Source organism: Malaclemys terrapin, chromosome 1 (assembly GCF_027887155.1).
Source record: "Malaclemys terrapin pileata isolate rMalTer1 chromosome 1, rMalTer1.hap1, whole genome shotgun sequence".
Taxonomy (NCBI): Eukaryota; Metazoa; Chordata; order Testudines; family Emydidae; genus Malaclemys; species Malaclemys terrapin.
Window position 1 is genome coordinate 152,187,219 of NC_071505.1, and position 17,172 is coordinate 152,204,390.

The following is a 17,172-nucleotide window of genomic DNA, read 5'->3' on the forward strand; positions in this document are numbered from 1 at the left end:
TTCTTTACTTGAGGGATTTATTTCTGTCCTTGCAACACTATGTACTATATGCAATGCACCTGTTCAGACATAAGCACAGTTCATTATTATAGCTGTAGGGGCAGAAGCTTACTAATACGTATATATTGGGGGGAGAGAATATTAGGGAGAATGGCCCTCTCTTTTAGTTTGCTTACTGAGCAACCTCTTGTAGAGACTTCCTCCTCCTCCAGATCAGTTTTCCCTGCTCCCCTATTGTCTGGGGAAACCTGTCTTCGGGAGCTTCGTTCTTGAAAGATCTCATGACTTTAAAATCATCAGTGGGCTTTGTGTAGCCTGCCTGTCAAAAGAGATATGTTTACACCTTCCCTGCATGTGTTAAAGCTATAAGGTTACGGAGCAGAATGGCTGATACATTTCAGTGCTTCATGCTAATATGCACAAAATGTATTTATGATAATTACATAGACTGTCTGAAACAATGCATTCCAACATTCTGTAACATAAATAAGAAAGGTGGAGCCAGCTGGCTGTAAACAGTTTATTTGCCAGCAATCCTGATCTGCACTATATACCTTTTTTACACTGTCTCAGTCTGGCAGTATTGAACCTGTTGCTGCATTAGCCGAGTTGTATTTTGCTAGATAGGGGAAGGAGGGTTGTCTGCTGTCTGGTAGGAGGGCTTTGTCTGTGTGTGCCTTTCTCTCTCTCTCCCTCTCACACTCTCGCTTGCTCTCTCTCTCTCTCTCTCTCTCTCACTCCCTTTCCCGTCTCTGTGGTTTGTAAGGTAGGTTGCAGTGTGTGTATATACACAACATCAAGAGCAGGAAAATGGACTCATTAGGGAGGCAGGCAGTCATTACCACTCACACTGTACTTCCAGGGAGACAGCGACTATGAGGAGACAAACTGAGGACTGGGGAACAAGGTAGGCCAGTCAACTTTTATAAAAAAAAAAAATCCTGCTCCCCCCTAGCCCCATGACACTTATTTATTCTTTCACCCCCACCCTCTCGATTTTTAATATAGAGATGTAAGTTTGTCAAACCCATTTGCTAGCTTAAAATTTTGAACATCTATAGAAGGCCTTAGCCTTTACAAATGTTTTTTCCCCTTCTACTTATTTCAGGGTGTGCCCCCTTATGATTCACTTTAATTACTTTTTTTTAACATCAGTGAAGGAAACAAATATGTTTGTTTTCCAACACTAGTTCCAAGTAAATCAATATCTTTCACTCTTTTAAAACAGCCCTCTCCGTATGTCTGTGGGTCTCTGCTTTTTCTTTTCTGTTTATGCAGTTCCATCTGTCCGTCCATATATCATGTTCTCCTTATTTACTGCTAAATGGGTTTTTGTTAGTATTTGCCAATGAATTTTAGCTGTATTGCCGGTGACCAGGTTTAACTGTGACTCTTGTTCTTTGTTTTATATCTACTATAAGTTTAAAGTCCATGTTGATTGTACATTAAATAAAAACAGAAAGCAGGTTCCACTCTTTCTGCCAGGATTTTTATTTTAAAAAATTTGGGGGGAAGGAGAAGGGGAGGTGATTTTAATTAGCGTACATGTACTTTTCCCTGATGGATATTTAAAGCATTTATTTTAATTTTTTTAACTCTTTATTTTACTTAAGAGGGAGTGGGAGATATATTCTAACTTTTATGTTGCTGATTTAATGTAACATCATAGAGGCATGACTGGGTTAATATGAATTCAAACTTTCTAAGAGGGAGTTTGTATCTTTGCCCTCCCCCATTTATACATGGTTGTGCTTGTGTTTCAGTATGTGTATTTGGAGGGGGGAGGTAGATATCTTTTTACAGTGGAAACAATTTATGAAATCTTTTGAGCCATTTTGTCTAGAAACAGTAACTATTTATTTACCATATTTTCATTCCATAAATAACCTTTGTATTTGTTATTTCAAATACAGAGTGTGTCTGTGGATTCATTATTACTATTTTTCTGGGTTTGTGTTGCGTCTCATAGCCCATTTAACAATGTTGAGTTTTTCAAGCTAGCCTTATCATGGGTTCTAAAGACTGGTTAAACAGATCCATTTGAAATGGGCTTTTTATCTGAGCTCTTGTCAGTGCTGTCGGAGAGTAAAACTGCTACTCTGTTGGTAAAAAAAAAATTAAGACAGATAGTGAGTGGAAGTGAGTTATATAAAACATTCTGGAGAATCCATGAGAAATTATAGAAAATGGACGCTGATCAGTGGAGATCTCTTGACAATAACAGTCACCTTTTAAAATAGCAAATTATTTAATAGTAAGAGGCAGATGATTTAAAAAAAAATTTATTAGGCCTTTCCGATAACACGTGTCCATAATGCAATATTCCTAGCCCACCTGGGATTGTACAGGAGATTCTTCAACTCATTATCAGGGTTCAGATCTTGTGAAATGTTTATTAAAAATCCATTGTTTTAGGACAGTAGACAACTTTTGGTACCAACAAGTTTATCTTTTGTATTTTTACATCCTGTATCTTATAACTCTCTCATCTCAACAAAAGCGACTCCTCTCTGGACAAACCAAATCAGTTTAAACCCAGAACAGCAAATAATCCACTGGCTCTGTAGATACAGAACCCATTCACTCCATTTTATTAGTTTTTTTCCAGGCCTAAGCGGAACTTTTCAGTGGCTTTCTGTAGCATTTTGTCAAGAATCGGTGGTCCATCTGTTAGCTCAGGAATGAAATTTAGTGTTTTCCACTCCCTTTCCTGGCTCTTTTCAACTCAGGCTGCTAATTAACATTTGGTCAACAAACTTTAACTGTTTTTATTGTCAGAAATTACTTGTCACTGTAGTAAGATATTCTCCCCTCCCCCTAAACTCTGATTTGAGCATATAGGGAGCTGAAGTATTTCCAAAAATTAAGGGGTCTCAAACGGGGGAACATTTGATGCTGTTTTGATGGGGGTTAGCCTGGAGGGATGGAGCTGAAATATTAGCATTCCCTCCTCCCATTTCCCCACATGAAGTATGTGTGTGCATTTCTAGTCACCCATCACTTTCTTTTGAACCAATACAGGTGTTTATGAGCTCTTACAGCACAGATTTCTATCTATGTGAGTTTTTGTGAAACTGATGTTGGGACTCTTTAATATATGATTAACAGAAGTCATGGTCCTATCCCAACTCTTCCAAATAACTTTAAAAAAGATTACAAAATATCAATTAATCTTATGGAAACCCCAGGAAAGAAGAATTGCCTAGTGGGAAAAGCAGGATGTGAGAAACATTTTTTATCATCCAGCAGGAAGAAAAAAAATTAAAATTCTTTTAAAAAAATACTTTCCATTAAAATGATTTAATTCTCTGTGAAACCAACGTATTTTCTATCAAAAGACTCAGCTTTGTCTATGGCACAAAGTCTGTTTGCAATGTGTATACAAAAGCAAAGGGGAGAGTGTGCCTAAGTAAACTTAAAGCCAGCATATGATGCTGTAATTGGAACTCCAAAAGCCAAAAGTCTTTTGGCACTAGGGAGGTTTAATAGAGTTGGAAGACCTGACATTAGTCAACCTCATATTGTTGTGGGTTCTATATGTTCCAGTCCTACCAACCCTTTCAGTCTAACAGAGTAGAACCCTGCAGTGTTGAGTGGGTCGCAGTATGCTTTATTTTAGTGTTGGAGCAGACAGTTATCTAACACACCCACATGAGGAAGTACTCTGGAGCAGTTATTTCATGCTTTGCCATGCCCTGTAGCTAATGCAATTTTGGACTGAATGGCGTGTGTATATGCCTCTTTAACTCCTGTGAGATCAAAGTGAGTGCTGGATTTTTTAACAAGGCCAAAATATGGGGATACCAGATAGTTAAACCCAAATGCCAAATAAATACTAAGTCAAATTATTTTTAGTATTTTTTTTAGGAAGAGAGATAAATATCAATCTTGTTTATTTTAATATACACAGTTGTTGTAATTTCCTGAGTTGGATATATCATAATAGTAAATATTACTCACAGTTTTCCCATTTCCACATTTTCTCCATAGGCCCAGCTTACTCATAAGGGAACAGCTGCAGAACATTTTTAAACATGTATTATCATTTATATAAAACTGAGATTTAAATGGAGAATGAAATCCCTGCTATAGAATTCTGTAGGATGGTTTCAAAATCCCATAGACAGGAACTCATACTCTGTTAGATTTTATAGGTTTTAAAAGTCATTTCAGGAAACGCCTGCTTAATTTCTACAGCCCATATTGTGCCATTAGTTTTTAAGCAGAAATATACCAAACAGGGGTTTTGTTCATAAACGGATGGCATATGTCCCTATATAATCCAATTAGTTTCATTCCTATATCACTTTGTAGTTTTTTTCCACAATGATGTGTTGGGGAAGATGGCTACTATTGCGAGGAGTTTACAAATGTGAGAGGGAAATTAATAACTCAAATTTAGCTTCTAAGTTATTTAGATATTTGGGAAAAAAAACTTTGACAAAACCTAAGACCCATAGAAGTGTTTCAGAGTTCTTATAAACATTCCAATTGGAACAGTTTTTAAAACAACCAGTTGTTCCTTCTGCATGGTTTGCAACTCAAACCTTGCAGCACTGAGAAACTGATGGTAAACAAAAGTGAAACTGACTTCATTGATTTTGCTTGTCTGACCCAAGAAAATTCAGAAAATAAACAAACAGCATCAACAGTATAGAATTGGATTTTTAATATTCTTTCGCCTCTAATAGTCTAATTGATACTTTTAAACTAAGGTCTAAATCTTGAGGATCTTATGAAATGTTTACTCAATTTTAGCTCAGGCATGCTCTCATTGATTTATCAAGGTTTGAGTAAGGGGTGAATACAATTTGAGTAAAGAGCTAAGGATTTATCCCAATTTGGTTAAGTCGACAGTATCCCTTGTATTCCTGTTGATTATTTATCTAATTTTAATTTTAATGCTTAGTCCTATAGTAATTATCAAATTCTCCTTTTAGTAGAAATCTGGCACTTCATAATGATGACTAATTATGCATGTTTGGTTTTCTGCCTATACAGGACCCAGTAGTACAGTCTTCCCATGTACACTGTATACATTACAGTCACTTCAATGGATGTTCTATTTGTATAGGGTTTGAAGGAATGGGCTCATAAGAAAGAACTGAAACATTTGTGGCTAGCAGGGATATGGGTATGTGCTTGTCCCATGGTCTGTGGGTCAGCAGAGGCTGAAAGTATTATTGAGTCAGTTTGTCACATTCCTCTTCTATGGCCAGTGTGGGGTCAGTGTTGATAGATAGCAGGGGGTAGGAATGGGAGGTACATCCAGATTTCATTGGGGAAGGCTATCTGACTTGGAGCATTTGAGAGGCCTGGATGGAAAAATGGGATAATGGCAGAAAACCATGCTGAAAAAGAAAATAGTTACTCTCTGACAGCCCTTTGTATGTATTATGTGAAATGAACATGGGGCTCTCAATCCAGTTCCTAATGGGAAGATGTCCGTATTACAAAATCAAATCATCAAAGCCATTGGCACTAGGTGGCAGTGTGAAAAGAAAGGGCGAGGACTGAATGGGCACAAAGACAGAACTCTCATGAGAAGTGGTTCCCTCACCATCAGCAATAAGCCACGTCAACAGCATAATGTGAAGAAAATGTTATTGTTGCTGCCTGTCCTATACCTGTTCTGTGACTGTCAATCTGGCATTATTCAGCAACTCCGTGTGTGTGTGTGTGGGTAGATAGATAGGTAGATAGATATATTAAGAACAGTCCTGCCTAATTCAAACACTGGCACAACATATAGGGCTTGATTCTCTAGTGTCTTGTACCTTGTGTCATTATTTACACCTGTGCAAAATGAGTGCAGAATATTACCACTGGTGTGAGTGAGTGAGAAGAAAATTATGCTTTGGTAGCATTTTATGCCCAATTTGCACAAGTGTAAGTGACAGTGCAAGGTCCCAGGAAATGGCAAAGCATGTTCATTTTGTCCCTTCCTCAATGTCCCACAATAATAAATTAGTGGTTATCTAATTTTGTATTTTAAAAGTACTGAGTTTGGTAAACTCAGCAGTGAAGAGGAAAGAAAACCTGAATGGTAGGCTGTGAATCTGCATGCAACACACTGTATAGTTCCTATAGAAACTTTTGGAATACTGAAGTATTAGCATTCTATAAATTACATAAAGATCACCTGAAAATGTAATGCTCACACAATAAATTTACTTTGGAACTGTGGCACTGCTAATAATGTAGGCGAGGGTGGTCTGCCCTTTGGTCCTGGGCAATTCATCATGGGAAATTACCTGCACTCTACTAGAATACTTTTAAAGTAAAGTAGTTGCTTTCTAGTCACTTGGTTCCAAGGTGATTAGTGGCTAGGAATGTGATCAGTCCCTTGGAAATATGAACATGGGGTGGGAAAAGTGCTTTGTTGGACCTCACTGTGATCCGTCCAATTGACTGAAAGAAAGCTAATTATTGATGTGCTCCCCAGGGAGTCCTATGCCATTCTCCTTAGCTGGATAGATGGTGGCCATGATGTAGGAATTTAAGGATAATGGTTAGGGGGGAATCTTTGAGACTCCAACAGGGATGCAGACTCGAGATAGGAAGTGAGGTTGGGATTGAAAACATATCCCTAGGCATGCTGTGTGTGTGTGTGTGTGTGTGTGTGTGTGTGTGTCGGGGTTAATATTTGACAGAGTAAAGGTCTTTTTGTTTGAAACTATAACTTCGCCCCGGCTCTTTTTTTTTTTTTTTGTTCTTTATTTTAATTTTCTCTTTCAAAAATACTAATTATCCCTTCAGCCCACAGATGAAAGTGACATAAAACCAACAGATCCCTGCTTGGAAATTGGGTTCTGTACTGTTGCTGTGATACCCATCTCCCCCTCTCTATAACCCTTAGAGTCTCTGGCTCCATTTTCTAGTAGGGGGAGGTGCTACAGGACCTGTTACTCTCCACTGTCTTGGTCCCTAAACTCCGAGCAATTTGGTAGATAACTGAATTACAGGAATTGGAGGTGGATAGAATGCTGAGAATTAGAAAACAAACAAACCAACCAACCATTATTTAGATACCAGGACAAATTGTTTAATTGCTCTTGTGCTCCCTCTGCTGGTTCTCTGTAGAACTAACAAATCCTATTCCTAGAGTCATGCCCATGCCCTCTGTGAGGGTGCAATACAAAATGGGGTGTTAAAAAAGTTGATTTCAAGCCGTTTTGAAATGGACAACATTGGTAGAGAAAGAAGGTTTCATATGAAGAACGTGAAAAGCAGTGGATCCTAGAAAAAATATGTTACATCATTGTTCATTTAACATTTGAAACATCCTAACCTGTGATTCTTCCATCTACCCTTGCTTTGTCATGCTTCTGTGGGACAGGAGTCTTTCTCTGTCATTTCCCAAAGTCTGAATTTCTCCCCATTGTTGCTGCTATCACTAAGATATTTCCTACATGAGGGCTCTATAGAAAAATATTCTTACTGGTGCAACCGTTAGTTTCAGCTGAGCTAGTGGGAGTAGTGGTGGAAACCTTAGGGTAGATAAGGCTTTGGCAGCTCTCAGTATTTTTACAGCTGCATCAGTTAAATTTGCTTCTCTGCTGCGTACAGCTCTGCTCGTCTCATCCTGTTCCATGGCCTGGAAAGCTTCTGTTCTTCTTCAGGGTTCTCTTTAGCCTCTTTTCTCATTGTGATGCCTCCTACTTTGTTTTTTAAGATATAGACTTGTTTGTTTAATTAACTCCCTTCTTAATAGGGACATTTTGCTTCCCACTTCATATGTTTTTCACATCCATCACTTCTAGGGTTACCATATTCTGTACCTCCAAATGGAGGACACTCCACGGCCCCCGCCCCCGCCCCCAGCCCCGCCCATACCCCCTCCCCAACCCCGCCCCCTCCCCAAAGTCTCCGCCCCCTCCCCTGCTTCCCGCGAACATTTGATTCGCGGGAAGCCTGAAGCAGGTAAGGAGGGTGTGGGGGGGAGGAGGCGCAGCCCAGGCTAGCCCCCCCGGCGGCTCCAGCCTGGGTCGGCTCGGGCCCTGGGGTGCCGGCCCTGGCCCACCACCCCCGGCCCGCCCAGCACTGCCGGACCCCGGCTCCCCGGCGGCCCGGCTCCCCGGCGGCCCGGCTCCCCGCGGGCCCGGCCGACCCGGCTCCCCGCGGGCCCGGCTCCCCGCGGGCCCGGCCGGCCCGGCTCCCCGCCGGCCCGGCTCCCGGCCGACCCGGCCCCCCGCCGGCCCGGCCGACCCGGCTCCCCGCCGGCCCGGCCCCCCGCGGGCCCGGCCGGCCCGGCTCCCCACCGGCCCGGCTCCCCGCGGGCCCGGCGGACCCGGCCCCCCGCGGGCCCGGCCGGCACGGCTCCCCGCCGGCCCGGCCCCCCGCGGGCCCGGCCGACCCGGCTCCCCGCCGGCCCGGCCCCCCGCGGGCCCGGCCGACCCGGCTCCCCGCCGGCCCGGCCCCCCGCGGGCCCGGCCGACCCGGCTCCCCGCCGGCCCGGCTCCCCGCGGGCCCGGCCCCCCGCGGGCCCGGCCGGCCCGGCTCCCCGCGGGCCCGGCCGACCCGGCCCCCCGCCGGCCCGGCTCCCCGCGGGCCCGGCCGGCCCGGCTCCCCGCCGGCCCGGCTCCCCGCGGGCCCGGCCGGCCCGGCTCCCCGCCGGCCCGGCCGGCCCGGCTCCCCGCCGGCCCGGCCCCCCGCGGGCCCGGCCGACCCGGCCCCCCGCGGGCCCGGCCGACCCGGCTCCCCGCCGGCCCGGCCCCCCGCGGGCCCGGCCGACCCGGCTCCCCGCCGGCCCGGCTCCCCGCCGGCCCGGCTCCCCGCGGGCCCGGCCGACCCGGCCCCCCGCGGGCCCGGCCGACCCGGCTCCCCGCGGGCCCGGCCGACCCGGCTCCCCGCCGGCCCGGCCGACCCGGCTCCCAGCCTGGACCCCGGCCCGGCACCATGCCCCCGGCCCCGCACCGCCGGCCCCGGCCGAGCACCACGCAGCCCTCCCGATTTTCCCGGACATGCCCGGCTTTTGGGGATTTCCCCCCGGACGGGGATTTGAGCCCCCAAAAGCCGGACATGTCCGGGAAAATCCGGACGTATGGTAACCCTAATCACTTCCCACCTGAATGGTGGAGAAGACTGAGTCCTGGATAAAACTCAGGAATGATTGTAGATTCCCCTGGACAATCGGGAATGTATTGAAGACTTCTGAAGGGGCGATGAGGTTATACAAGATCCTGCTGCCTTTCCCACCTAAGCAGAGTATAATCATAAAGAGCCTTCTCTCACAGCCACTGACCTTAGTGGGAATTAACTGTGTAGAACTGCTTCAGGACCGGGCCCAAATTGTCAGTCCAGACTTATGGAAGCTTTTGTTGATGCAAGTCTCATGCTTCCCTTCCAGGTGACTGCTTGGTTGCTCATTGGTTGGAGTGACCCAACCCACATAAAAATCTGATTGTCACTGAATAATTTGAATCTTTGTGGACAGAGCCCACTTCCTAGACCCCATCCATTTTCGATGGGTCAGAAAATAAAAAGAAAAGGCTCACTGATTTATTTTCCTTCTCCTTGTGGGTTTCCCGCCTTTTTGGGGAGGCCTCCAGCATCATCCTCTTTTATTTCCTCTTCCCAGGCCCCACTTCATAGTCGCCCACTCGTCTGGGCCAAAGATGTAAGAAATTGACCTTCTTGTGGGCAGTCTCAGCAGAGACATCATGAAGTGAATGGGCCATTGAGAACTGAAGCTACTCTCTGACCCCTGAGTCCCTCCAGGTCAAACATGAGGCACAGTAGCAGAGAATGGTGTGGCAGTAGCCCTGCTGCTGGACCTGCTTTGGGGTTAAACAGAGAATTCAGTGCCCAGGGACATCAATACGGCCTCTTTCACTAGCACTAAACTAACAAGTACGAAGGCTCAGTTGTCACTGACTCACGGACAAACTGTTTGAATTCCAAGAAGTTTGTTTCGTAATTTCCAGCATTTCATAAAAAAGCTGCTTTTTTTTCCTTCTCCCAATGACTGCCAAGTTTTGGAAGCTTCAAACTTGCTCCACTTGGAGGGGATTTAAAAGATACTGACATTTTCTAAACAAGTTGGTTCTCTCTGAGCTGTACAGACGGACTTCAAACCATTTGTCCACCAAGCCAATCCAGCACGGCCTGAAACATTTCATTGCTGTGGAAGCAACTGCTCCTAGATGGTTCAAGTGTTTTCACAGTATGGTCAGCTAAACTGCACTAAATATTGAAGAAAAAACCAATTGAAGAGAAAAATCACATCTTTCCCCTGTTGTAGGGTTTTTCTAAACATCTCCAGAAATTAAGACTTCCCCCTCACAGAGGGTTGTGTACCTGTGTTGTTGGCCTCCTTTTTATGGCACAGAGCCTCCGAATTAAAACTTTGCTCAGCATTTTCTAGACAATTTTCTTTCCTTGTATGCAGAGAAAAATTTTTTTTTTTGTCAGTGCAAAACCACAGATCAGAGTGCAAAGCTGTAATGAGATTATAATGCAGCAGCTGGGGTGTATGGGTAAGTAACCATTAAATAATGCCTTTATTTTTAGGGTGTCATATCTGATGAACCTTGCATCCAATTCACTTCAAATCTCCCTGAAAAATTCTAGTTGGACCCCATAACTAAACTAGAAATTTTGAGACTGATCTGACTGTCTTTGTGGATTGTCTAATAAAAACACCCATGGCATGTGGAGTCAGGAGGTTTGGTTTTTATTCCTAGTTTTGTCACTAATTCCCTGTGTAATTTTGAGCAAGTCACTTCCCCTCTGTGCCTCATTTACTCATCTGTGAAATGGGGATAAGAGTGTTTACCACTTTGGGAGGGTGCTTTGAGACCAATGAAGAAGCATTGGGTATAATTTTATTATGATAAGCACTTTTCACCGTCAGACGTGGGCCTCACAACACCTCCCCAAAGGTGCATAGTAACTTTTCCTTCCTTACTTCAGTGGGTCTGTTTTGTTCTCTTGATCTAGTTATTGAGCACTTAGGCTTTTCCTATGTGATTTCAGAAAAGGTCTGGCACCAGAGATCTCATTTGGTCTCTGTCCTTAGCTGCCTCAAGTAGAAGAAGCTGTGTTTTGTTTTATTAATAGTTTAAATTGTTTATTTTTACTTTATTAGACAAAGACCCTATCTAACCTTGAGTTTTAACTATGTTCGGCAGAGCACCGCACGCGCGCACACACACACACACACACACACACACATATAAAATATGATTCATGCTAGAAAGGCTCTCCTAACATTCCAAATCCCAGTGTCACCTGGGCCTTAGTAGTGTTATAAAATGGTTTACAAACCCATGTGATAGATTAGGTCTGGATGTAGGTTATACCGTATCATGTCTATGGTAGACTGTGGTTCTGGTTAGATTGCTTCAAACTCCAGTGTGATAGTTTCTATTTAAAGAGCATTCGGGGCAGAGAATATATAGCAGATAGAAAATGAAAGCTTAGTCAGGCTTCCTCCATTTGTGGATATGGGTGAAAACCTATGGCAAGCATTCCTTGCTTGGATCATAGGGAAGCGTTTGCTCCATAGTTAAAGTTGCAACTGATTTCCCCTCCAATCCACAAAGACAGTCAGATCAGTCTAAAAATTTCTAGTTTAGTTATGGGGTCCAACTGGAATTTTTCAGGGAGATTTGCAGTGAATTGGATGCAAGGTTCCTCAGATATGACACCCTAAAAATAAAGGCATTAGACACAGTTCTAAAATTCTTCTAACTTTTCTTTCCCCCTTCTTAGGAAAAAAAGAGATAAAACTAACTTTATGGGAGTTCTCTGTCAGAGCTAGTGCTCAGGACCAACATTTAGTTGATAGAAGTCTGATCTAAAAAGTTATTAAAATCTGATTTGGTAATGTTACCAGGGAATACTGGCTTCAACATGGGAAAAGTATAAAAATGGGGCAGGATAGGAGAGAGGTTTGGGAAGAATGTGAGCACTAAGAAGGACTGAAAGCTGAGATGCATGCAGCGGGGAAGAGCTGTGTAAAGAAGATGAGGACAAAAAGCCTGAACGTAATGCAACAAGAGGGGGATAACTTGGTCACAGTGGCAGGAAATGGAGATAATTCTACCAGCAGCATTTAATATAAACAGCAGTGGAGTGAGGAGGGATGTGGACATAACTTTTTCCTTCTCTCGCATGGGTAGTGAACTGGAATCATATTCTTACAAATTCAGAGGACTATGGCCCAAATCCTCAAAGCTATTTAGGCACTTAACGCCCACTAATATGGGTTCTATTTTGCCTTGTGTTACATCAGTATAAAACTGGAGTCATTCTGTGGAAGTCAATGGGGTTACACTGTGCTAACTGAAAGCAGAATATGGCCCTATGTTTCTGTGCTAGAAGCTGAAGTTTGGATTCACTTCAAGCAGAAAAGACCACACATGAGATTTTATAAGTGATTCCTATCCAGCAGCCAGTTTCTTTTAGGACGGTGCTGCTGAGTATAACACCTTCACTACCTTAGATATTGTTTCTCTAATGGAAGATGTAATAAATGTAGGTGTAATATCAAGATTCTTTCCCGATCTTTCTTTGAAATATTACCTAACGAGGACCCCCTTTCAAAGAGATCTGTGCTTAGGGTTTCCTGAGAACTTTGAGGCAGATTTTGAGGGGGCTTGCTTCCGGCTTCTTACTCGACAGTCAGAGAAGAAATGTTCATCCTCATCCATGTTACACACTGGGGAAACTTGCAAAAGTATTAAAGTCCACAAGAGAGAGCTTTTATATATCAGTCCATATAGGGTCAAGTAAGTGATGCTGGAACTAGAGCTGCTGGGGTTGCAATGCACACGCTGGCTTGAAGTGGTATCCATCTTATACAGGGTTTGCAGTTTTGTTCAATTGCTTTCAGCACCACTACTATAAAAATTATTCCAACACCATTGATTCAAGTTGTACAATAGTCAGTCTTCATTTTGTAGCATCAGAATAAGACCATGATCCTAATATGATTCTTTTGCTTGTTCTTGCCAAAGGATCACATCAACTCTACCTAAGTTTCTCCTGAGCTCTTTAGTTAAAGGAGCAACACAGGCACTTCAAAATGGAGAGCAATTATCAATGGAGTGGGGAAGGGAATGACCATGGAGAATATCTGGGCAACTAATGATAACAACAATCGTACTTTCCATTTCTGTAGAAACTTTTGTCCAAATATCTTGCACAGCACTTTACAAAATTCATGAATTTAGCCTCATATCACCCTGAGGAGATAAGACACTATTGTTATCCCTATTTTGCAAATGGGGAAACTCAGGCAAAGAGAGAGTACTTGAATCATCCACTATTACATAGCAAGTCAGTGGCAGAGCCTGGGATAGAAGCGTAATGATCTGACTCAGAGCCCCTGACTTAGCCCACAAGATCATTCTTTCTCATTTCCTTCCCAACGTATTGAAATAAAAGATAAGGCTTGGAAAGGGAAAATCCATCTTCCCTGCACAAGGGAAGCTCAGATTAGCCTAATTCTCATTTACACTAAGGCCTCTTTACACTACTCTGGCAATGTTAAGGGGGGGTCCCAGCACTGTAAATTACACTTGTATCCACTTTAGGGCCCCTTTACATTGCCAGTGTGAGGTAAAAGGGCTCTAGTGTAACTGAAAAGTCAGCCAAATGTGTCTAAGGATTTGCTAACATGTCAACAAATTCTCTCTTCTACTAGCAGAATAAAAAACAGAATGATTCTTAGGGTTTTTTTGTTTGCTTGTTTTATTATTTTTTAAGTGCTGTCCTGGCTCTAGTTAGCATAACTTCAAAGACTTGTAAAAAATTATCCGGTTGGCTTTTCCACACTTGTAGATGCCCCTCTGAGCTCCAGAGATAGTACTTACTCAGTTCAGTCAAGAAGGAGATGTTAGACAGCTGGACCATTCTGGTACCTGTTTCTTGTGCAGTGATATCCACAGTGGGAAAGTGTGACTGGCAGGGGTGGCTAGTGGTGTTGCCTGCTTCAGTGAAATGAAAGAAGTCACCAAAGGAACACAAAGGCTCCTATGTGTGAGGTAAGTGGTATATTAAACTTTTGGACTATTCTCCACAGCTAGGTAGATATAACTGCCATTAACCTCAATGAGAGTTACGAGCACATAGGGAAAAAATAAACCCTAAGGGTTTTCTGGATAGGGATATTTAGAGAAGATTGTTAGTTGTCTGATTAAATCATCAATGGAGTCTAAGCATGTGCAAGTAATACTAGAGGGCACACAAGTGCTGGACTGTGCAGGGATGCATTTCTGCTGATACATCTGTCATTGAGAATAAACATTATGGTAGACTAAATTGCTCATACATTCAACCTGAAAACTGGAACTTGTAAGTGATAAGATTGTACAATAGATTGTTGCACTTACCTTTCTGTTACTTGAGATTTGAGTTCAAATCTCAACTCTTTCAAGCTTGCAAATAAGTTTGATGCTTCTGTCCTAGTCTCTAATTAATATCTGTCCACTTCTCAAAACCAATCTGACTCTCTGTCAGTTGATGCTCAGGAAAGTCCAGGGCTGAAGAAGAACAACGGGATTTTTCATTGGCCAGCACAAGTAATACTTCTTTTCTTGAGCGCCAAATTCAGCTTGTGTGGTGTGTTTATACAGGCAAAGATTGGAATGCTCAAAAAGCATTTTCATTTATCAGAGACATATGGGACTCACCATTACTGGATATATTTGTGAGACACTATAACAAAGAACACTCCTCAGCCGTGTCTCACATTTCAAGGATAGGAGGGCAATCTGGATAAATGTCTTTTCTAGGAAATTGATGAACCAGCTTTCTCATATGTACTCTCCAATTTCAGTAATCCATAAGAAGCTCATAAGAGCCAGGAGGGAGTCAGTAAAACCTCATGTTTTTAGCCTCCAAAAGGACACAAAAGTCTGTGAATCTCAGGGCTGGTCCAGATGCCATGTGCACACCTCTTCTGCATTTTCATTTTTTCTGGGCCTGTTGTTTCTGTGTGCTGCTATGATATAACTTTGGACTGGCACAGTCTGATAACATGACTACAACAGAGTAAGGATCTGGACTTGCTGGGAAGAATTCTGACTTGACAGAATATAGAAGAAAAATCAGTCTCTCTATATTGCAGAGCTAGTAAATATATATTTGCTTTCTCCTGTAGGGAATTTTTCCCAGTTTCTTTCTCATTTATGCATAGTGATCTGTTTATAGATGGCTCAAATGGGCTCTGAAATCCAGTCAGTCCTGTTGATGGTCATTGGGGCAATGGTGATCCCATGAGATATGTTTCTATAAAAATTGCAATCATATCCTTTTGGTCTTTAGGGCTTTTAAGATTATTATCCAATGTTATGTTGTAAACTCTTAGAGGCAGGGACTGTCTTGTGTTTGTGCAGCAGTTAGCACCACGGGGTCTGTACCACATAGGTGTCTCTGGGTGTTACTGTAATAAAATTATCAACTTTTATAAAATTGGCAACTTTTTACTAGATAAACATCTCAATTTCGTCTTCAAAGTATTACTTACAGAAACACTCTTCTGAATTTGTGTAGCAGATTTGTTACAGAGGTACCTCTGTATTGCTCTGTGTAATGGGGTGATTGGGACGTTTGGCATTCCTAACCTATCTTGCCTGCAGAGCCCAATCCAGTAGGCATTTTCAGAGGCCACTTATTGGATTCCCCACCCCCAAACAGTGATGATATCAGTCCCCATGTAACCTTTAGCCCAGTGAGTAAGGCACTCACCCAGGTTGTGGAAGGCCCGGGCTCAGTTCTCCCTTCTGCAGGCAAATAATTTAACTTGAGCATCTCAAGAGAGTGCCCTACCCTCTGGGCTGCGAGGTTTGTTTTTCTCAGGCTCTCATGTTGAAGCTGTTTCACTTTGTATAAGTAAATATTCACTGGATCAGGGAGGATGGAACCTGGGCCTCCCACCTCCCCAGTGAGTGCCCTAAAAAGTGGACACCACCACTGCTTTCTCTTCCTCCTTAGTTTTTTGCACAAAAGGGCTTAGATTCTGAAAGGGGTTCATGCCTGTGAATCTTATGCAGAGGGAGGTGCCTCCCTCTGGCCCAGAGTTACATCTATAAATCCCTTTGAACGGTGGGACTTCGGGTCTACTTCTTGGCATTTCCTTTCGGCTAACTTAGGCAGCTCCCCACACAGTGTATTGGCTTTTGTGTATCTCATTCATAGGACCTAACTCTCCCCATGCATTATATAGGCAGCCTAGGCGATTAGTTCAGGGATGTGGATTACACTAGGCAACTAAAAATTAGGTATTGCTAAATCCCCCCGTGGATCTAATCCTAAAGAAGGAAGCAGTATCTGGTGATTTAAAGCACACAGCTGGGAGTTCTGAGATGTACTCTTCTTTATATTGAACTTAGAGAGTGAAATGATAGGTAGGGAAGGATTGTGTTGAGGAAGAAGTGCAAAACTATGCATCAGAAAATCTGTGTTCTGTTCCTGGGTTCTGTCCCAGACTTACTGATTGATCTTGGGCAAGTCACTTCACCTCTGTGTGCTTAGGCTTCCAGCTACAAAATGGGGGTTATGATAACCTCACAGATGTGTTGAAGCTTAATTAATACGTGTAAAGTGCTTTGGGTTTCTTGGATGGAAGGCACTAGAGAGGGGCAAGCATTATTGCCACATTCAACTTCTTATAACTTAAAGAAAAAATTATTAACACCACTTGCATTGCTTTGTCTCTCAAAGCTATGTTTGATTTCTGAATTTCTTCAACAAGCCAATCCATACCATCTCTAAATTTCTGCACAATGTTCTCTTTTAGAGCTTTAATAATTTCCTTCCTCTGGTGCTGTGCATAGTGAGATCATTCAAAAATGGCAGGTAAGGTGAGTGGCAGTGAAACAAAATATTTAGATGCTAAGGTATATGCTTGTTCCAAGCATGGAGCTCCCACTGAAGTCAATGGGAGTTCTGCTCTCCAGAAGGAGGGTGAGAGCTCGGTCCTTCTGAACAGCATTGGAGAAGTGGTTGGGATGACACTGGTGTTGAGCCAGGGCATACAGTTGTAGGGACAACAAGTGAGTGTCCAGTTGGAATCTCTGGGTGATTAAAGGGTCTGTAGATGAAAGGATAACCTCCAGGTGGTGGAAGAACGTGGTTTTGGCTATACAGGGGGATGTATGTGCAAGGTATGTGATTTATATTTTACCTACAAAGGATAGAGGATAGATTCAGGAAGAAGTGATT

At 43.3% G+C, this 17,172-nt stretch overlaps 1 protein-coding gene across 8 annotated transcripts in view; it reads left to right on the forward strand.

The window, feature by feature from the left end:
• Positions 1-709: 709 nt before the first annotated feature.
• Positions 710-17,172, forward strand: part of ZBTB20 (zinc finger and BTB domain containing 20) — a 625,639-nt gene continuing 609,176 nt past the window's right edge. For all 8 annotated transcript variants that reach the window (XR_008446640.1, XR_008446641.1, XM_054043665.1 and 5 more), the window contains exon 1: positions 710-907. The gene's annotated coding sequence lies outside the window, so the exon portion shown is untranslated. The remainder of the gene's footprint in view (positions 908-17,172) is intronic.